The sequence below is a fragment of the Cebidichthys violaceus genome, unplaced genomic scaffold, assembly GCF_023349555.1.
Source record: "Cebidichthys violaceus isolate CVI_PGR_0920_01 unplaced genomic scaffold, fCebVio1.0.p SCAF_21, whole genome shotgun sequence".
Lineage (NCBI taxonomy): Eukaryota > Metazoa > Chordata > Actinopteri > Perciformes > Stichaeidae > Cebidichthys > Cebidichthys violaceus.
This window is the reverse complement of record NW_027176384.1, coordinates 9,322,750-9,344,833: the sequence shown is the minus strand read 5'-3', so window position 1 is coordinate 9,344,833 and position 22,084 is coordinate 9,322,750. Positions and strand designations below refer to the sequence as shown.

Here is a 22,084-nt window from a genome sequence, read left to right as displayed (position 1 = left end):
ACGGTCATAGTATAGCATGTCGAAAACAGACATAGTATAGCCTGTCGAAAGGAGACATAGTATAGCCTGTCAAAAAAGTGAAAAACGGTCATCGTATAGCATGTTGAAAACAGTCAAAGTGTAGCATGTTGAAAGCAGTCATAGTATAGCCTGTTGAAAAAAGTGAAAAACGGTCATAGTATAGCCTGTCGAAAAAAGTCAAAAAACAGTGATAGTATAGCATGTCGAAAACAGTCATAGTATAGCCTGTTGAAAGCAGTCATAGTATAGCCTGTTGAAAAAAGTAAAAAACGGTCATAGTATAGCCTGTCGAAAAAAACTCAAAAAACAGTCATAGTATAGCATGTCGAAAATAGTCATAGTATAGCCTGTCGAAAACAGTCATAGTATAGCCTGTCGAAAAAACTCAAAAAACAGTCATAGTATAGCATGTCGAAAATAGTCATAGTATAGCCTGTCGAAAACAGTCATAGTATAGCCTGTTGAAAACAGTCATAGTATAGCCTGTCGAAAAAAGTGAAAAACAGTCATAGTATAGCATGTCGAAAACAGTCATAGTATAGCCTGTCGAAAGCATAGAAAAACGGTCATAGTATAGCCTGTCGAAAAAAGTCAAAAAACAGTCACAGTATAGCCTGTCGAAAGCAGTCATAGTATAGCATGTCGAAAACGGTTATAGTATAGCATGTCGAAAACAGTCATAGTATAGCATGTCGAAAACGGTTATAGTATAGCATGTCGAAAACGGTCATAGTATAGCATGTCGAAAAACGGTCATAGTACAGCCTGTCGAAAAAAGTCATAGTATAGCCTGTAGAAAGAAGTGAAAAACATTCATAGTATAGCCTGTTGAAAACAGTCATAGTATAGCATGTCGAAAAAAGTGATAAACGGTCATAGTATAGCATGTAGAAAGAAGTGAAAAACAGTCATAGTTTAGCATGTCGAAAAAAGTGAACAACAGTCATAGAATAGCATGTCGGAAGAAGTTAAAAAACGGTCATAGTATAGCCTGTCGAAAACGGTTATGGTATAGCCTGTCGAAAAAAGTGATAAACGGTCATAGTATAGCATGTCGAAAAAAGTGAAAAACAGTCATAGTATAGCATGTTGAAAACAGTCATAGTTTAGCATGTCAAAAGCAGTCATAGTATAGCCTGTCGAAAAAATAGAAAAACGGTCACAGTATAGCATGTCGAAAAAACTCAAAAAACAGTCATAGTATAGCATGTCGAAAAAAGTCAAAAAACAGTCACAGTATAGCATGTCGAAAACAGTCATAGTATAGCCTGTCGAAAAAAGTGAAAAACAGTCATAGTATAGCCTGTCGAAAGCAGTCATAGTATAGCCTGTCGAAAGCAGTCATAGTATAGCATGTCGAAAAAATAGAAAAACGGTCATAGTATAGCATGTCGAAAACAGTCATAGTATAGCCTGTCGAAAAAACTCAAAAAACAGTCATAGTATAGCATGTCGAAAACAGTCATAGTATAGCCTGTCGAAAACAGTCATAGTTTCGCCTGTCGAAAGCAGTCATAGTATAGCCTGTCGAAAAAAGTGAAAAACAGTCATAGTATAGCATGTCGAAAAAGCTCAAAAAACAGTCATAGTATAGCATGTCGAAAATAGTCATAGTATAGCCTGTCGAAAACAGTCATAGTATAGCCTGTCGAAAAAAGTGAAAAACAGTCATAGTATAGCATGTCGAAAACAGTCATAGTATAGCCTGTCGAAAGCAGTCATAGTATAGCCTGTCGAAAAAATTGAAAAACGGTCATAGTATAGCATGTCGAAAAAAGTCAAAAAACAGTGATAGTATAGCATGTCGAAAACAGTCATAGTATAGCCTGTTGAAAACAGTCATAGTATAGCCTGTTGAAAAGTGAAAAAACAGTCATAGTATAGTATGTCGAAAAAAAGTCATAGCAATAGTATTTTGGGGTTAAGTGTCTTGCTGAAGGACACATTTACATGAGACTAGCAGATCAGGAGCCGGGAATTGAACCAACGACCCTCTGATTGAAAGGCAGCCCTGTTGTCATAGTATAGAATGTCGAAAAAAGTGAAAAACGGTCATAGTATAGCATGTCGAAAACAGACATAGTATAGCCTGTCGAAAGGAGACATAGTATAGCCTGTCAAAAAAGTGAAAAACGGTCATCGTATAGCATGTTGAAAACAGTCAAAGTGTAGCATGTTGAAAGCAGTCATAGTATAGCCTGTTGAAAAAAGTGAAAAACGGTCATAGTATAGCCTGTCGAAAAAAGTCAAAAAACAGTGATAGTATAGCATGTCGAAAACAGTCATAGTATAGCCTGTTGAAAGCAGTCATAGTATAGCCTGTTGAAAAAAGTAAAAAACGGTCATAGTATAGCCTGTCGAAAAAAACTCAAAAAACAGTCATAGTATAGCATGTCGAAAATAGTCATAGTATAGCCTGTCGAAAACAGTCATAGTATAGCCTGTCGAAAAAACTCAAAAAACAGTCATAGTATAGCATGTCGAAAATAGTCATAGTATAGCCTGTCGAAAACAGTCATAGTATAGCCTGTTGAAAACAGTCATAGTATAGCCTGTCGAAAAAAGTGAAAAACAGTCATAGTATAGCATGTCGAAAACAGTCATAGTATAGCCTGTCGAAAGCATAGAAAAACGGTCATAGTATAGCCTGTCGAAAAAAGTCAAAAAACAGTCACAGTATAGCCTGTCGAAAGCAGTCATAGTATAGCATGTCGAAAACGGTTATAGTATAGCATGTCGAAAACAGTCATAGTATAGCATGTCGAAAACGGTTATAGTATAGCATGTCGAAAACGGTCATAGTATAGCATGTCGAAAAACGGTCATAGTACAGCCTGTCGAAAAAAGTCATAGTATAGCCTGTAGAAAGAAGTGAAAAACATTCATAGTATAGCCTGTTGAAAACAGTCATAGTATAGCATGTCGAAAAAAGTGATAAACGGTCATAGTATAGCATGTAGAAAGAAGTGAAAAACAGTCATAGTTTAGCATGTCGAAAAAAGTGAACAACAGTCATAGAATAGCATGTCGGAAGAAGTTAAAAAACGGTCATAGTATAGCCTGTCGAAAACGGTTATGGTATAGCCTGTCGAAAAAAGTGATAAACGGTCATAGTATAGCATGTCGAAAAAAGTGAAAAACAGTCATAGTATAGCATGTTGAAAACAGTCATAGTTTAGCATGTCAAAAGCAGTCATAGTATAGCCTGTCGAAAAAAGTGAAAAACAGTCATAGTATAGCCTGTTGAAAGCAGTCATAGTATAGCCTGTTGAAAAAAGTAAAAAACGGTCATAGTATAGCCTGTCGAAAAAAACTCAAAAAACAGTCATAGTATAGCATGTCGAAAATAGTCATAGTATAGCCTGTCGAAAACAGTCATAGTATAGCCTGTCGAAAAAAGTGAAAAACAGTCATAGTATAGCATGTCGAAAACAGTCATAGTATAGCCTGTCGAAAGCAGTCATAGTATAGCCTGTCGAAAAAATAGAAAAACGGTCACAGTATAGCATGTCGAAAAAACTCAAAAAACAGTCATAGTATAGCATGTCGAAAAAAGTCAAAAAACAGTCACAGTATAGCATGTCGAAAACAGTCATAGTATAGCCTGTCGAAAAAAGTGAAAAACAGTCATAGTATAGCCTGTCGAAAGCAGTCATAGTATAGCCTGTCGAAAGCAGTCATAGTATAGCATGTCGAAAAAATAGAAAAACGGTCATAGTATAGCATGTCGAAAACAGTCATAGTATAGCCTGTCGAAAAAACTCAAAAAACAGTCATAGTATAGCATGTCGAAAACAGTCATAGTATAGCCTGTCGAAAACAGTCATAGTTTCGCCTGTCGAAAGCAGTCATAGTATAGCCTGTCGAAAAAAGTGAAAAACAGTCATAGTATAGCATGTCGAAAAAGCTCAAAAAACAGTCATAGTATAGCATGTCGAAAATAGTCATAGTATAGCCTGTCGAAAACAGTCATAGTATAGCCTGTCGAAAAAAGTGAAAAACAGTCATAGTATAGCATGTCGAAAACAGTCATAGTATAGCCTGTCGAAAGCAGTCATAGTATAGCCTGTCGAAAAAATTGAAAAACGGTCATAGTATAGCATGTCGAAAAAAGTCAAAAAACAGTGATAGTATAGCATGTCGAAAACAGTCATAGTATAGCCTGTTGAAAACAGTCATAGTATAGCCTGTTGAAAAGTGAAAAAACAGTCATAGTATAGTATGTCGAAAAAAAGTCATAGCAATAGTATTTTGGGGTTAAGTGTCTTGCTGAAGGACACATTTACATGAGACTAGCAGATCAGGAGCCGGGAATTGAACCAACGACCCTCTGATTGAAAGGCAGCCCTGTTGTCATAGTATAGAATGTCGAAAAAAGTGAAAAACGGTCATAGTATAGCATGTCGAAAACAGACATAGTATAGCCTGTCGAAAGGAGACATAGTATAGCCTGTCAAAAAAGTGAAAAACGGTCATCGTATAGCATGTTGAAAACAGTCAAAGTGTAGCATGTTGAAAGCAGTCATAGTATAGCCTGTTGAAAAAAGTGAAAAACGGTCATAGTATAGCCTGTCGAAAAAAGTCAAAAAACAGTGATAGTATAGCATGTCGAAAACAGTCATAGTATAGCCTGTTGAAAGCAGTCATAGTATAGCCTGTTGAAAAAAGTAAAAAACGGTCATAGTATAGCCTGTCGAAAAAAACTCAAAAAACAGTCATAGTATAGCATGTCGAAAATAGTCATAGTATAGCCTGTCGAAAACAGTCATAGTATAGCCTGTCGAAAAAACTCAAAAAACAGTCATAGTATAGCATGTCGAAAATAGTCATAGTATAGCCTGTCGAAAACAGTCATAGTATAGCCTGTTGAAAACAGTCATAGTATAGCCTGTCGAAAAAAGTGAAAAACAGTCATAGTATAGCATGTCGAAAACAGTCATAGTATAGCCTGTCGAAAGCATAGAAAAACGGTCATAGTATAGCCTGTCGAAAAAAGTCAAAAAACAGTCACAGTATAGCCTGTCGAAAGCAGTCATAGTATAGCATGTCGAAAACGGTTATAGTATAGCATGTCGAAAACAGTCATAGTATAGCATGTCGAAAACGGTTATAGTATAGCATGTCGAAAACGGTCATAGTATAGCATGTCGAAAAACGGTCATAGTACAGCCTGTCGAAAAAAGTCATAGTATAGCCTGTAGAAAGAAGTGAAAAACATTCATAGTATAGCCTGTTGAAAACAGTCATAGTATAGCATGTCGAAAAAAGTGATAAACGGTCATAGTATAGCATGTAGAAAGAAGTGAAAAACAGTCATAGTTTAGCATGTCGAAAAAAGTGAACAACAGTCATAGAATAGCATGTCGGAAGAAGTTAAAAAACGGTCATAGTATAGCCTGTCGAAAACGGTTATGGTATAGCCTGTCGAAAAAAGTGATAAACGGTCATAGTATAGCATGTCGAAAAAAGTGAAAAACAGTCATAGTATAGCATGTTGAAAACAGTCATAGTTTAGCATGTCAAAAGCAGTCATAGTATAGCCTGTGGAAAAAGATGAAAAACAGTCATAATATAGCATGTCGAAAAAAGTGAAAAACAGTCATAGTATAGCATGTCGGAAGAAGTTAAAAAAACGGTCATAGTATATTATGTCGAAAACCGGTCATAGTATAGCCTGTCGAAAACGGTTATAGTATATATAGCCTGCCGAAAAAAGTGAAAAACATTCATAGTATAGCATGTTGAAAACAGTCATAGTTTAGCATGTCGGAAGAAGTTAAAAAAACGGTCATAGTATATTATGTCGAAAACCGGTCATAGTATAGCCTGTCGAAAACGGTTATAGTATATATAGCCTGCCGAAAAAAGTGAAAAACATTCATAGTATAGCATGTTGAAAACAGTCATAGTTTAGCATGTCGAAAGAAGTTAAAAAACGGTCATAGTATAGCCTGTCGAAAAAAGTGATAAACGGTCATAGTATAGCATGTAGAAAAAAGTGAAAAACATTCATAGTATAGCATGTTGAAAACAGTCACAGTATAGCCTGTCGAAAACAGTCACAATATAGCCTGCCGAAAAAAGTGAAAAACAGTCATAGTATAGCATGTCGAAAAAGTCAAAAAACAATTGTAGTATATTATGTCGAAAACAGTTATAGTATAGCCTGTCGAAAAAATTTAAAAACGGTCATAGTGTAGCATGTAGAAACAAGTGAAAAACATTCATAGTATAGCATGTTGAAAACAGTCATAGTTTAGCATGTCAAAAGCAGTCATAGTATAGCCTGTGGAAAAAGATGAAAAACAGTCATAATATAGCATGTCGAAAAAAGTGAAAAACAGTCATAGTATAGCATGTCGGAAGAAGTTAAAAAAACGGTCATAGTATATTATGTCGAAAACCGGTCATAGTATAGCCTGTCGAAAACGGTTATAGTATATATAGCCTGCCGAAAAAAGTGAAAAACATTCATAGTATAGCATGTTGAAAACAGTCATAGTTTAGCATGTCGGAAGAAGTTAAAAAAACGGTCATAGTATATTATGTCGAAAACCGGTCATAGTATAGCCTGTCGAAAACGGTTATAGTATATATAGCCTGCCGAAAAAAGTGAAAAACATTCATAGTATAGCATGTTGAAAACAGTCATAGTTTAGCATGTCGAAAGAAGTTAAAAAACGGTCATAGTATAGCCTGTCGAAAAAAGTGATAAACGGTCATAGTATAGCATGTAGAAAAAAGTGAAAAACATTCATAGTATAGCATGTTGAAAACAGTCACAGTATAGCCTGTCGAAAACAGTCACAATATAGCCTGCCGAAAAAAGTGAAAAACAGTCATAGTATAGCATGTCGAAAAAGTCAAAAAACAATTGTAGTATATTATGTCGAAAACAGTTATAGTATAGCCTGTCGAAAAAATTTAAAAACGGTCATAGTGTAGCATGTAGAAACAAGTGAAAAACATTCATAGTATAGCATGTTGAAAACAGTCATAGTTTAGCATGTCGAAAGCAGTCATAGTATAGCCTGTGGAAAAAGATGAAAAACAGTCATAATATAGCATGTCGAAAAAAGTGAAAAACAGTCATAGTATAGCATGTCGGAAGAAGTTAAAAAAACGGTCATAGTATATTATGTCGAAAACCGGTCATAGTATAGCCTGTCGAAAACGGTTATAGTATATATAGCCTGCCGAAAAAAGTGAAAAACATTCATAGTATAGCATGTTGAAAACAGTCATAGTTTAGCATGTCGGAAGAAGTTAAAAAAACGGTCATAGTATATTATGTCGAAAACCGGTCATAGTATAGCCTGTCGAAAAAAGTGATAAACGGTCATAGTATAGCATGTAGAAAAAAGTGAAAAACATTCATAGTATAGCATGTTGAAAACAGTCACAGTATAGCCTGTCGAAAACAGTCACAATATAGCCTGCCGAAAAAAGTGAAAAACAGTCATAGTATAGCATGTCGAAAAAGTCAAAAAACAATTGTAGTATATTATGTCGAAAACAGTTATAGTATAGCCTGTCGAAAAAATTTAAAAACGGTCATAATATAGCATGTCGAAAACAGTCATAGTTTAGCATGTCGAAAAAAGTGAAAAACGGTCGTAGTATAGCCTGTGGAAAAAGATGAAAAACGGTCATAGTGTAGGATGTGGAAAAAAGTGATAAACGGTTATAGTATAGCATGTCGAAAACGGTTATAGTATAGCCTGTAGAAAGAAGTGAAAAACATTCATAGTATAGCATGTAGAAAGAAGTGAAAAACAGTCATAATATAGCCTGTTGAAAACAGTCATAGTTTAGCATGTCGAAAACAGTGAAAAACAGTCATAGAATAGCATGTCGGAAGAAGTTAAAAAAACGGTCATAGTATATTATGTCGAAAACCGGTCATAGTATAGCCTGTCAAAAACGGTTATAGTATATATAGCCTGCCGAAAAAAGTGAAAAACATTCATTGTATAGCATGTCGAAAGAAGTCATAGTATAGCCTGTGGAAAAAGATGAAAAACGGTCATAGTATAGCTGTAGAAAGAAGTGAAAAACATTCATAGTATAGCATGTAGAAAGAAGTGAAAAACAGTCACAGTATAGCCTGTCGAAAACAGTCACAATATAGCCTGCCGAAAAAAGTGAAAAACAGTCATAGTATAGCATGTCGAAAAAGTCAAAAAACAATTGTAGTATATTATGTCGAAAACAGTTATAGTATAGCCTGTCGAAAAAATTTAAAAACGGTCATAATATAGCATGTCGAAAACAGTCATAGTATAGCCTGTTGAAAACAGTCATAGTTTAGCATGTCGAAAAAAGTGAAAAACGGTCGTAGTATAGCCTGTGGAAAAAGATGAAAAACGGTCATAGTGTAGGATGTGGAAAAAAGTGATAAACGGTTATAGTATAGCATGTCGAAAACGGTTATAGTATAGCCTGTAGAAAGAAGTGAAAAACATTCATAGTATAGCATGTAGAAAGAAGTGAAAAACAGTCATAATATAGCCTGTTGAAAACAGTCATAGTTTAGCATGTCGAAAACAGTGAAAAACAGTCATAGAATAGCATGTCGGAAGAAGTTAAAAAAACGGTCATAGTATATTATGTCGAAAACCGGTCATAGTATAGCCTGTCAAAAACGGTTATAGTATATATAGCCTGCCGAAAAAAGTGAAAAACATTCATTGTATAGCATGTCGAAAGAAGTCATAGTATAGCCTGTGGAAAAAGATGAAAAACGGTCATAGTATAGCTGTAGAAAGAAGTGAAAAACATTCATAGTATAGCATGTAGAAAGAAGTGAAAAACAGTCATAATATAGCCTGTTGAAAACAGTCATAGTTTAGCATGTCGAAAACAGTCATAGTATAGCCTGTCGAAAGCAGTCATAGTATAGCCTGTCGAAAAAAGTGAAAAACAGTCATAGTATAGCCTGTTGAAAGCAGTCATAGTATAGCCTGTTGAAAAAAGTAAAAAACGGTCATAGTATAGCCTGTCGAAAAAAACTCAAAAAACAGTCATAGTATAGCATGTCGAAAATAGTCATAGTATAGCCTGTCGAAAACAGTCATAGTATAGCCTGTCGAAAAAAGTGAAAAACAGTCATAGTATAGCATGTCGAAAACAGTCATAGTATAGCCTGTCGAAAGCAGTCATAGTATAGCCTGTCGAAAAAATAGAAAAACGGTCACAGTATAGCATGTCGAAAAAACTCAAAAAACAGTCATAGTATAGCATGTCGAAAAAAGTCAAAAAACAGTCACAGTATAGCATGTCGAAAACAGTCATAGTATAGCCTGTCGAAAAAAGTGAAAAACAGTCATAGTATAGCCTGTCGAAAGCAGTCATAGTATAGCCTGTCGAAAGCAGTCATAGTATAGCATGTCGAAAAAATAGAAAAACGGTCATAGTATAGCATGTCGAAAACAGTCATAGTATAGCCTGTCGAAAAAACTCAAAAAACAGTCATAGTATAGCATGTCGAAAACAGTCATAGTATAGCCTGTCGAAAACAGTCATAGTTTCGCCTGTCGAAAGCAGTCATAGTATAGCCTGTCGAAAAAAGTGAAAAACAGTCATAGTATAGCATGTCGAAAAAGCTCAAAAAACAGTCATAGTATAGCATGTCGAAAATAGTCATAGTATAGCCTGTCGAAAACAGTCATAGTATAGCCTGTCGAAAAAAGTGAAAAACAGTCATAGTATAGCATGTCGAAAACAGTCATAGTATAGCCTGTCGAAAGCAGTCATAGTATAGCCTGTCGAAAAAATTGAAAAACGGTCATAGTATAGCATGTCGAAAAAAGTCAAAAAACAGTGATAGTATAGCATGTCGAAAACAGTCATAGTATAGCCTGTTGAAAACAGTCATAGTATAGCCTGTTGAAAAGTGAAAAAACAGTCATAGTATAGTATGTCGAAAAAAAGTCATAGCAATAGTATTTTGGGGTTAAGTGTCTTGCTGAAGGACACATTTACATGAGACTAGCAGATCAGGAGCCGGGAATTGAACCAACGACCCTCTGATTGAAAGGCAGCCCTGTTGTCATAGTATAGAATGTCGAAAAAAGTGAAAAACGGTCATAGTATAGCATGTCGAAAACAGACATAGTATAGCCTGTCGAAAGGAGACATAGTATAGCCTGTCAAAAAAGTGAAAAACGGTCATCGTATAGCATGTTGAAAACAGTCAAAGTGTAGCATGTTGAAAGCAGTCATAGTATAGCCTGTTGAAAAAAGTGAAAAACGGTCATAGTATAGCCTGTCGAAAAAAGTCAAAAAACAGTGATAGTATAGCATGTCGAAAACAGTCATAGTATAGCCTGTTGAAAGCAGTCATAGTATAGCCTGTTGAAAAAAGTAAAAAACGGTCATAGTATAGCCTGTCGAAAAAAACTCAAAAAACAGTCATAGTATAGCATGTCGAAAATAGTCATAGTATAGCCTGTCGAAAACAGTCATAGTATAGCCTGTCGAAAAAACTCAAAAAACAGTCATAGTATAGCATGTCGAAAATAGTCATAGTATAGCCTGTCGAAAACAGTCATAGTATAGCCTGTTGAAAACAGTCATAGTATAGCCTGTCGAAAAAAGTGAAAAACAGTCATAGTATAGCATGTCGAAAACAGTCATAGTATAGCCTGTCGAAAGCATAGAAAAACGGTCATAGTATAGCCTGTCGAAAAAAGTAAAAAAACAGTCACAGTATAGCCTGTCGAAAGCAGTCATAGTATAGCATGTCGAAAACGGTTATAGTATAGCATGTCGAAAACAGTCATAGTATAGCATGTCGAAAACGGTTATAGTATAGCATGTCGAAAACGGTCATAGTATAGCATGTCGAAAAACGGTCATAGTACAGCCTGTCGAAAAAAGTCATAGTATAGCCTGTAGAAAGAAGTGAAAAACATTCATAGTATAGCCTGTTGAAAACAGTCATAGTATAGCATGTCGAAAAAAGTGATAAACGGTCATAGTATAGCATGTAGAAAGAAGTGAAAAACAGTCATAGTTTAGCATGTCGAAAAAAGTGAACAACAGTCATAGAATAGCATGTCGGAAGAAGTTAAAAAACGGTCATAGTATAGCCTGTCGAAAACGGTTATGGTATAGCCTGTCGAAAAAAGTGATAAACGGTCATAGTATAGCATGTCGAAAAAAGTGAAAAACAGTCATAGTATAGCATGTTGAAAACAGTCATAGTTTAGCATGTCAAAAGCAGTCATAGTATAGCCTGTGGAAAAAGATGAAAAACAGTCATAATATAGCATGTCGAAAAAAGTGAAAAACAGTCATAGTATAGCATGTCGGAAGAAGTTAAAAAAACGGTCATAGTATATTATGTCGAAAACCGGTCATAGTATAGCCTGTCGAAAACGGTTATAGTATATATAGCCTGCCGAAAAAAGTGAAAAACATTCATAGTATAGCATGTTGAAAACAGTCATAGTTTAGCATGTCGGAAGAAGTTAAAAAAACGGTCATAGTATATTATGTCGAAAACCGGTCATAGTATAGCCTGTCGAAAACGGTTATAGTATATATAGCCTGCCGAAAAAAGTGAAAAACATTCATAGTATAGCATGTTGAAAACAGTCATAGTTTAGCATGTCGAAAGAAGTTAAAAAACGGTCATAGTATAGCCTGTCGAAAAAAGTGATAAACGGTCATAGTATAGCATGTAGAAAAAAGTGAAAAACATTCATAGTATAGCATGTTGAAAACAGTCACAGTATAGCCTGTCGAAAACAGTCACAATATAGCCTGCCGAAAAAAGTGAAAAACAGTCATAGTATAGCATGTCGAAAAAGTCAAAAAACAATTGTAGTATATTATGTCGAAAACAGTTATAGTATAGCCTGTCGAAAAAATTTAAAAACGGTCATAGTGTAGCATGTAGAAACAAGTGAAAAACATTCATAGTATAGCATGTTGAAAACAGTCATAGTTTAGCATGTCAAAAGCAGTCATAGTATAGCCTGTGGAAAAAGATGAAAAACAGTCATAATATAGCATGTCGAAAAAAGTGAAAAACAGTCATAGTATAGCATGTCGGAAGAAGTTAAAAAAACGGTCATAGTATATTATGTCGAAAACCGGTCATAGTATAGCCTGTCGAAAACGGTTATAGTATATATAGCCTGCCGAAAAAAGTGAAAAACATTCATAGTATAGCATGTTGAAAACAGTCATAGTTTAGCATGTCGGAAGAAGTTAAAAAAACGGTCATAGTATATTATGTCGAAAACCGGTCATAGTATAGCCTGTCGAAAACGGTTATAGTATATATAGCCTGCCGAAAAAAGTGAAAAACATTCATAGTATAGCATGTTGAAAACAGTCATAGTTTAGCATGTCGAAAGAAGTTAAAAAACGGTCATAGTATAGCCTGTCGAAAAAAGTGATAAACGGTCATAGTATAGCATGTAGAAAAAAGTGAAAAACATTCATAGTATAGCATGTTGAAAACAGTCACAGTATAGCCTGTCGAAAACAGTCACAATATAGCCTGCCGAAAAAAGTGAAAAACAGTCATAGTATAGCATGTCGAAAAAGTCAAAAAACAATTGTAGTATATTATGTCGAAAACAGTTATAGTATAGCCTGTCGAAAAAATTTAAAAACGGTCATAATATAGCATGTCGAAAACAGTCATAGTATAGCCTGTTGAAAACAGTCATAGTTTAGCATGTCGAAAAAAGTGAAAAACGGTCGTAGTATAGCCTGTGGAAAAAGATGAAAAACGGTCATAGTGTAGGATGTGGAAAAAAGTGATAAACGGTTATAGTATAGCATGTCGAAAACGGTTATAGTATAGCCTGTAGAAAGAAGTGAAAAACATTCATAGTATAGCATGTAGAAAGAAGTGAAAAACAGTCATAATATAGCCTGTTGAAAACAGTCATAGTTTAGCATGTCGAAAACAGTGAAAAACAGTCATAGAATAGCATGTCGGAAGAAGTTAAAAAAACGGTCATAGTATATTATGTCGAAAACCGGTCATAGTATAGCCTGTCAAAAACGGTTATAGTATATATAGCCTGCCGAAAAAAGTGAAAAACATTCATTGTATAGCATGTCGAAAGAAGTCATAGTATAGCCTGTGGAAAAAGATGAAAAACGGTCATAGTATAGCTGTAGAAAGAAGTGAAAAACATTCATAGTATAGCATGTAGAAAGAAGTGAAAAACAGTCATAATATAGCCTGTTGAAAACAGTCATAGTTTAGCATGTCGAAAACAGTCATAGTATAGCCTGTCGAAAGCAGTCATAGTATAGCCTGTCGAAAAAAGTGAAAAACAGTCATAGTATAGCCTGTTGAAAGCAGTCATAGTATAGCCTGTTGAAAAAAGTAAAAAACGGTCATAGTATAGCCTGTCGAAAAAACTCAAAAAACAGTCATAGTATAGCATGTCGAAAATAGTCATAGTATAGCCTGTCGAAAACAGTCATAGTATAGCCTGTCGAAAAAAGTGAAAAACGGTCACAGTATAGCATGTCGAAAAAAGTGAAAAACGGTCATAGTATAGCATGTCGAAAACAGTCATAGTATAGCCTGTTGAAAGCAGTCATAGTATAGCCTGTCGAAAACAGTCATAGTATAGCCTGTCGAAAAAAGTGAAAAACAGTCATAGTATAGCATGTCGAAAACAGTCATAGTATAGCCTGTCGAAAGCAGTCATAGTATAGCCTGTCGAAAAAAGTGAAAAACAGTCATAGTATAGCCTGTTGAAAGCAGTCATAGTATAGCCTGTTGAAAAAAGTAAAAAACGGTCATAGTATAGCCTGTCGAAAAAACTCAAAAAACAGTCATAGTATAGCATGTCGAAAATAGTCATAGTATAGCCTGTCGAAAACAGTCATAGTATAGCCTGTCGAAAAAAGTGAAAAACGGTCACAGTATAGCATGTCGAAAAAAGTGAAAAACGGTCATAGTATAGCATGTCGAAAACAGTCATAGTATAGCCTGTTGAAAGCAGTCATAGTATAGCCTGTCGAAAACAGTCATAGTATAGCCTGTCGAAAAAAGTGAAAAACAGTCATAGTATAGCATGTCGAAAACAGTCATAGTATAGCCTGTCGAAAGCAGTCATAGTATAGCCTGTCGAAAAAAGTGAAAAACAGTCATAGTATAGCCTGTTGAAAGCAGTCATAGTATAGCCTGTTGAAAAAAGTAAAAAACGGTCATAGTATAGCCTGTCGAAAAAACTCAAAAAACAGTCATAGTATAGCATGTCGAAAATAGTCATAGTATAGCCTGTCGAAAACAGTCATAGTATAGCCTGTCGAAAAAAGTGAAAAACGGTCACAGTATAGCATGTCGAAAAAAGTGAAAAACGGTCATAGTATAGCATGTCGAAAACAGTCATAGTATAGCCTGTTGAAAGCAGTCATAGTATAGCCTGTTGAAAACAGTCATAGTATAGCCTGTCGAAAAAAGTGAAAAACAGTCATAGTATAGCCTGTCGAAAGCAGTCATAGTATAGCATGTCGAAAAAATAGAAAAACGGTCACAGTATAGCATGTCGAAAAAACTCAAAAAACAGTCATAGTATAGCATGTCGAAAAAAGTCAAAAAACAGTCACAGTATAGCATGTCGAAAACAGTCATAGTATAGCCTGTCGAAAAAAGTGAAAAACAGTCATAGTATAGCCTGTCGAAAGCAGTCATAGTATAGCATGTCGAAAAAATAGAAAAACGGTCATAGTATAGCATGTCGAAAACAGTCATAGTATAGCCTGTCGAAAAAACTCAAAAAACAGTCATAGTATAGCATGTCGAAAACAGTCATAGTATAGCCTGTCGAAAACAGTCATAGTTTCGCCTGTCGAAAGCAGTCATAGTATAGCCTGTCGAAAAAAGTGAAAAACAGTCATAGTATAGCATGTCGAAAAAGCTCAAAAAACAGTCATAGTATAGCATGTCGAAAATAGTCATAGTATAGCCTGTCGAAAACAGTCATAGTATAGCCTGTCGAAAAAAGTGAAAAACAGTCATAGTATAGCATGTCGAAAACAGTCATAGTATAGCCTGTCGAAAGCAGTCATAGTATAGCCTGTCGAAAAAATTGAAAAACGGTCATAGTATAGCATGTCGAAAAAAGTCAAAAAACAGTGATAGTATAGCATGTCGAAAACAGTCATAGTATAGCCTGTTGAAAACAGTCATAGTATAGCCTGTTGAAAAGTGAAAAAACAGTCATAGTATAGTATGTCGAAAAAAAGTCATAGCAATAGTATTTTGGGGTTAAGTGTCTTGCTGAAGGACACATTTACATGAGACTAGCAGATCAGGAGCCGGGAATTGAACCAACGACCCTCTGATTGAAAGGCAGCCCTGTTGTCATAGTATAGAATGTCGAAAAAAGTGAAAAACGGTCATAGTATAGCATGTCGAAAACAGACATAGTATAGCCTGTCGAAAGGAGACATAGTATAGCCTGTCAAAAAAGTGAAAAACGGTCATCGTATAGCATGTTGAAAACAGTCAAAGTGTAGCATGTTGAAAGCAGTCATAGTATAGCCTGTTGAAAAAAGTGAAAAACGGTCATAGTATAGCCTGTCGAAAAAAGTCAAAAAACAGTGATAGTATAGCATGTCGAAAACAGTCATAGTATAGCCTGTTGAAAGCAGTCATAGTATAGCCTGTTGAAAAAAGTAAAAAACGGTCATAGTATAGCCTGTCGAAAAAAACTCAAAAAACAGTCATAGTATAGCATGTCGAAAATAGTCATAGTATAGCCTGTCGAAAACAGTCATAGTATAGCCTGTCGAAAAAACTCAAAAAACAGTCATAGTATAGCATGTCGAAAATAGTCATAGTATAGCCTGTCGAAAACAGTCATAGTATAGCCTGTTGAAAACAGTCATAGTATAGCCTGTCGAAAAAAGTGAAAAACAGTCATAGTATAGCATGTCGAAAACAGTCATAGTATAGCCTGTCGAAAGCATAGAAAAACGGTCATAGTATAGCCTGTCGAAAAAAGTCAAAAAACAGTCACAGTATAGCCTGTCGAAAGCAGTCATAGTATAGCATGTCGAAAACGGTTATAGTATAGCATGTCGAAAACAGTCATAGTATAGCATGTCGAAAACGGTTATAGTATAGCATGTCGAAAACGGTCATAGTATAGCATGTCGAAAAACGGTCATAGTACAGCCTGTCGAAAAAAGTCATAGTATAGCCTGTAGAAAGAAGTGAAAAACATTCATAGTATAGCCTGTTGAAAACAGTCATAGTATAGCATGTCGAAAAAAGTGAACAACAGTCATAGAATAGCATGTCGGAAGAAGTTAAAAAACGGTCATAGTATAGCCTGTCGAAAACGGTTATGGTATAGCCTGTCGAAAAAAGTGATAAACGGTCATAGTATAGCATGTAGAAAAAAGTGAAAAACATTCATAGTATAGCATGTTGAAAACAGTCACAGTATAGCCTGTCGAAAACAGTCACAATATAGCCTGCCGAAAAAAGTGAAAAACAGTCATAGTATAGCATGTCGAAAAAGTCAAAAAACAATTGTAGTATATTATGTCGAAAACAGTTATAGTATAGCCTGTCGAAAAAATTTAAAAACGGTCATAGTGTAGCATGTAGAAACAAGTGAAAAACATTCATAGTATAGCATGTTGAAAACAGTCATAGTTTAGCATGTCGAAAGCAGTCATAGTATAGCCTGTGGAAAAAGATGAAAAACAGTCATAATATAGCATGTCGAAAAAAGTGAAAAACAGTCATAGTATAGCATGTCGGAAGAAGTTAAAAAAACGGTCATAGTATATTATGTCGAAAACCGGTCATAGTATAGCCTGTCGAAAACGGTTATAGTATATATAGCCTGCCGAAAAAAGTGAAAAACATTCATAGTATAGCATGTTGAAAACAGTCATAGTTTAGCATGTCGGAAGAAGTTAAAAAAACGGTCATAGTATATTATGTCGAAAACCGGTCATAGTATAGCCTGTCGAAAAAAGTGATAAACGGTCATAGTATAGCATGTAGAAAAAAGTGAAAAACATTCATAGTATAGCATGTTGAAAACAGTCACAGTATAGCCTGTCGAAAACAGTCACAATATAGCCTGCCGAAAAAAGTGAAAAACAGTCATAGTATAGCATGTCGAAAAAGTCAAAAAACAATTGTAGTATATTATGTCGAAAACAGTTATAGTATAGCCTGTCGAAAAAAGTGAAAAACAGTCATAGTATAGCCTGTTGAAAGCAGTCATAGTATAGCCTGTCGAAAACAGTCATAGTATAGCCTGTCGAAAAAAGTGAAAAACGGTCACAGTATAGCATGTCGAAAAAAGTGAAAAACGGTCATAGTATAGCCTGTCGAAAAAACTCAAAAAACAGTCATAGTATAGCATGTCGAAAATAGTCATAGTATAGCCTGTCGAAAACAGTCATAGTATAGCCTGTCGAAAAAAGTGAAAAACGGTCACAGTATAGCATGTCGAAAAAAGTGAAAAACGGTCATAGTATAGCATGTCGAAAACAGTCATAGTATAGCCTGTTGAAAGCAGTCATAGTATAGCCTGTCGAAAACAGTCATAGTATAGCCTGTCGAAAAAAGTGAAAAACAGTCATAGTATAGCATGTCGAAAACAGTCATAGTATAGCCTGTCGAAAGCAGTCATAGTATAGCCTGTCGAAAAAAGTGAAAAACAGTCATAGTATAGCCTGTTGAAAGCAGTCATAGTATAGCCTGTTGAAAAAAGTAAAAAACGGTCATAGTATAGCCTGTCGAAAAAACTCAAAAAACAGTCATAGTATAGCATGTCGAAAATAGTCATAGTATAGCCTGTCGAAAACAGTCATAGTATAGCCTGTCGAAAAAAGTGAAAAACGGTCACAGTATAGCATGTCGAAAAAAGTGAAAAACGGTCATAGTATAGCATGTCGAAAACAGTCATAGTATAGCCTGTTGAAAGCAGTCATAGTATAGCCTGTCGAAAACAGTCATAGTATAGCCTGTCGAAAAAAGTGAAAAACAGTCATAGTATAGCATGTCGAAAACAGTCATAGTATAGCCTGTCGAAAGCAGTCATAGTATAGCCTGTCGAAAAAAGTGAAAAACAGTCATAGTATAGCCTGTTGAAAGCAGTCATAGTATAGCCTGTCGAAAAAACTCAAAAAACAGTCATAGTATAGCATGTCGAAAACAGTCATAGTATAGCCTGTCGAAAACAGTCATAGTTTCGCCTGTCGAAAGCAGTCATAGTATAGCCTGTCGAAAAAAGTGAAAAACAGTCATAGTATAGCATGTCGAAAAAGCTCAAAAAACAGTCATAGTATAGCATGTCGAAAATAGTCATAGTATAGCCTGTCGAAAACAGTCATAGTATAGCCTGTCGAAAAAAGTGAAAAACAGTCATAGTATAGCATGTCGAAAACAGTCATAGTATAGCCTGTCGAAAGCAGTCATAGTATAGCCTGTCGAAAAAATTGAAAAACGGTCATAGTATAGCATGTCGAAAAAAGTCAAAAAACAGTGATAGTATAGCATGTCGAAAACAGTCATAGTATAGCCTGTTGAAAACAGTCATAGTATAGCCTGTTGAAAAGTGAAAAAACAGTCATAGTATAGTATGTCGAAAAAAAGTCATAGCAATAGTATTTTGGGGTTAAGTGTCTTGCTGAAGGACACATTTACATGAGACTAGCAGATCAGGAGCCGGGAATTGAACCAACGACCCTCTGATTGAAAGGCAGCCCTGTTGTCATAGTATAGAATGTCGAAAAAAGTGAAAAACGGTCATAGTATAGCATGTCGAAAACAGACATAGTATAGCCTGTCGAAAGGAGACATAGTATAGCCTGTCAAAAAAGTGAAAAACGGTCATCGTATAGCATGTTGAAAACAGTCAAAGTGTAGCATGTTGAAAGCAGTCATAGTATAGCCTGTTGAAAAAAGTGAAAAACGGTCATAGTATAGCCTGTCGAAAAAAGTCAAAAAACAGTGATAGTATAGCATGTCGAAAACAGTCATAGTATAGCCTGTTGAAAGCAGTCATAGTATAGCCTGTTGAAAAAAGTAAAAAACGGTCATAGTATAGCCTGTCGAAAAAAACTCAAAAAACAGTCATAGTATAGCATGTCGAAAATAGTCATAGTATAGCCTGTCGAAAACAGTCATAGTATAGCCTGTCGAAAAAACTCAAAAAACAGTCATAGTATAGCATGTCGAAAATAGTCATAGTATAGCCTGTCGAAAACAGTCATAGTATAGCCTGTTGAAAACAGTCATAGTATAGCCTGTCGAAAAAAGTGAAAAACAGTCATAGTATAGCATGTCGAAAACAGTCATAGTATAGCCTGTCGAAAGCATAGAAAAACGGTCATAGTATAGCCTGTCGAAAAAAGTCAAAAAACAGTCACAGTATAGCCTGTCGAAAGCAGTCATAGTATAGCATGTCGAAAACGGTTATAGTATAGCATGTCGAAAACAGTCATAGTATAGCATGTCGAAAACGGTTATAGTATAGCATGTCGAAAACGGTCATAGTATAGCATGTCGAAAAACGGTCATAGTACAGCCTGTCGAAAAAAGTCATAGTATAGCCTGTAGAAAGAAGTGAAAAACATTCATAGTATAGCCTGTTGAAAACAGTCATAGTATAGCATGTCGAAAAAAGTGATAAACGGTCATAGTATAGCATGTAGAAAGAAGTGAAAAACAGTCATAGTTTAGCATGTCGAAAAAAGTGAACAACAGTCATAGAATAGCATGTCGGAAGAAGTTAAAAAACGGTCATAGTATAGCCTGTCGAAAACGGTTATGGTATAGCCTGTCGAAAAAAGTGATAAACGGTCATAGTATAGCATGTAGAAAAAAGTGAAAAACATTCATAGTATAGCATGTTGAAAACAGTCACAGTATAGCCTGTCGAAAACAGTCACAATATAGCCTGCCGAAAAAAGTGAAAAACAGTCATAGTATAGCATGTCGAAAAAGTCAAAAAACAATTGTAGTATATTATGTCGAAAACAGTTATAGTATAGCCTGTCGAAAAAATTTAAAAACGGTCATAGTGTAGCATGTAGAAACAAGTGAAAAACATTCATAGTATAGCATGTTGAAAACAGTCATAGTTTAGCATGTCAAAAGCAGTCATAGTATAGCCTGTGGAAAAAGATGAAAAACAGTCATAATATAGCATGTCGAAAAAAGTGAAAAACAGTCATAGTATAGCATGTCGGAAGAAGTTAAAAAAACGGTCATAGTATATTATGTCGAAAACCGGTCATAGTATAGCCTGTCGAAAACGGTTATAGTATATATAGCCTGCCGAAAAAAGTGAAAAACATTCATAGTATAGCATGTTGAAAACAGTCATAGTTTAGCATGTCGGAAGAAGTTAAAAAAACGGTCATAGTATATTATGTCGAAAACCGGTCATAGTATAGCCTGTCGAAAACGGTTATAGTATATATAGCCTGCCGAAAAAAGTGAAAAACATTCATAGTATAGCATGTTGAAAACAGTCATAGTTTAGCATGTCGAAAGAAGTTAAAAAACGGTCATAGTATAGCCTGTCGAAAAAAGTGATAAACGGTCATAGTATAGCATGTAGAAAAAAGTGAAAAACATTCATAGTATAGCATGTTGAAAACAGTCACAGTATAGCCTGTCGAAAACAGTCACAATATAGCCTGCCGAAAAAAGTGAAAAACAGTCATAGTATAGCATGTCGAAAAAGTCAAAAAACAATTGTAGTATATTATGTCGAAAACAGTTATAGTATAGCCTGTCGAAAAAATTTAAAAACGGTCATAGTGTAGCATGTAGAAACAAGTGAAAAACATTCATAGTATAGCATGTTGAAAACAGTCATAGTTTAGCATGTCGAAAGCAGTCATAGTATAGCCTGTGGAAAAAGATGAAAAACAGTCATAATATAGCATGTCGAAAAAAGTGAAAAACAGTCATAGTATAGCATGTCGGAAGAAGTTAAAAAAACGGTCATAGTATATTATGTCGAAAACCGGTCATAGTATAGCCTGTCGAAAACGGTTATAGTATATATAGCCTGCCGAAAAAAGTGAAAAACATTCATAGTATAGCATGTTGAAAACAGTCATAGTTTAGCATGTCGGAAGAAGTTAAAAAAACGGTCATAGTATATTATGTCGAAAACCGGTCATAGTATAGCCTGTCGAAAAAAGTGATAAACGGTCATAGTATAGCCTGTTGAAAAAAGTAAAAAACGGTCATAGTATAGCCTGTCGAAAACAGTCACAATATAGCCTGCCGAAAAAAGTGAAAAACAGTCATAGTATAGCATGTCGAAAAAGTCAAAAAACAATTGTAGTATATTATGTCGAAAACAGTTATAGTATAGCCTGTGGAAAAAATTTAAAAACGGTCATAGTGTAGGATGTGGAAAAAAGTGATAAACGGTTATAGTATAGCATGTCGAAAACGGTTATAGTATAGCCTGTAGAAAGAAGTGAAAAACATTCATAGTATAGCATGTAGAAAGAAGTGAAAAACAGTCATAATATAGCCTGTTGAAAACAGTCATAGTTTAGCATGTCGAAAACAGTGAAAAACAGTCATAGAATAGCATGTCGGAAGAAGTTAAAAAAACGGTCATAGTATATTATGTCGAAAACCGGTCATAGTATAGCCTGTCAAAAACGGTTATAGTATATATAGCCTGCCGAAAAAAGTGAAAAACATTCATTGTATAGCATGTCGAAAGAAGTCATAGTATAGCCTGTGGAAAAAGATGAAAAACGGTCATAGTATAGCTGTAGAAAGAAGTGAAAAACATTCATAGTATAGCATGTATGTTGTTGTACAAGGACAAAAACAGACTGCTCCTATCAGTAACACCTTTATTCTTCACTGAACAAAAAACACAAATTTGTTGACCATGTGCTTCTCATCTCCCAGTTCAGAAATGTAATGTCTTTGGTCCGTCTTCCTTACATGTTTCAATGGAAAGAATGATTAGACATTGGGCATAGTATAGCGTGTCGGAAAAAGCAAATAAGAATCCTAATAAACTGTTACATTAAGTCTTATTTAAACATTGGTACATTTTCTGTC

General features: G+C 35.2%; 1 protein-coding gene across 1 annotated transcript in view; it reads left to right on the top strand.

Annotated features, from left to right (window-relative positions):
- Nucleotides 1-22,084, top strand: part of cyb5r3 (cytochrome b5 reductase 3) — a 38,859-nt gene that overhangs the window by 16,088 nt on the left and 687 nt on the right. The gene's annotated exons all lie outside the window — the stretch shown is intronic.